Consider the following 1,176-nt stretch of genomic DNA (forward strand, 5'->3'; position numbering starts at 1 on the left):
CAACAGTGTTTGTTCACTACCTTTGTTTCACATCTTTACCAACACTTTTCATTTGAGCCATCCTATGTATTTCTCATTATGAAGTTTTTATTTATTTATTTATTTATTTATTTATTTATTTTTTAGTGTCAGGTGCACAAAACAACACAATGATTAGACATTTACAGCCCTCACAAAGTGATAACACCCCCTTGTCTACTACCCCTCTGACATCGTACACAGCTATTACGGTACCATTGACTATATTCTCTATGCTGTACTTTACATCCTGTGACTATATGTATATTAATTAGAGTTGACATTCAATATTATTTTATATTAGTTTCAGGTGTACAGCTCAGTGTCAGGCATTTATATAATCTATGAAGTGATTCCCGCCGATAAGTCCAGTACCCGTCTGACACCCTACACAGTCTTTACAACATTGTTGATTATATTCCCCATACTGTGTTTCACATCTCCGTGACTATTTTGTAACTACCAATTTGTGCTTCCTAAGCCCTGCACTTTTCTCACTCATGCTCCAAGCCCCCTTCCATCTAGAAACCATCAGTTTATTCTCTGTATCTATGAGTCTATTTCTATTTTGTTCGCTCATTTTTTCGTTAGGAAGTTTTTTGACGACTGATAAGATTGAACACCTTTTCATGTATTTATTGGTTATTTCTATATCCTCTTTTGTAAAATATGCTTTCAAGTCTCTTGTCACTTTTCTGTTGAGTTGTTAGTCTTTGCTTACTGATTTGTCAGAGTTCTTTGAGCATTCTGGTTTTGAGTTCTTTGTTATTTTTTTATATGTTGCGAATCTCTTCTCCCACTTTGTGGCTTGTTTGTCCTCTGAATAATTTCTTTTGATGGACTGCAGTTCTTAATTTTAATATAGTCCTATGGAGCAATTTTTTTCTTTATGATTGGATTTGTATCAGATTTAAGAAATCTTTCCCTATCCCAAGTTTGAGAAAAAAATATTCTCTTCTATTTTCTTCTAGAAGCTTTATTGATTTACCTTTCATATTGACAGCCACGATCAACTTGGGATTCACTTTTGTGTATGGTGTGAGGTAGGAGTCAAGTTTCACTTTTTCTTCATTGAGAAAAGGCTTTCTTCCCCACTTCTCTGCAGTTTGCCTTTGTCATAAATAAAGTTTTCATATGTGCGGTCCTGTTGCTGGATAC

The sequence above is a fragment of the Rhinolophus sinicus genome, linkage group LG09, assembly GCF_036562045.2.
Source record: "Rhinolophus sinicus isolate RSC01 linkage group LG09, ASM3656204v1, whole genome shotgun sequence".
Lineage (NCBI taxonomy): Eukaryota > Metazoa > Chordata > Mammalia > Chiroptera > Rhinolophidae > Rhinolophus > Rhinolophus sinicus.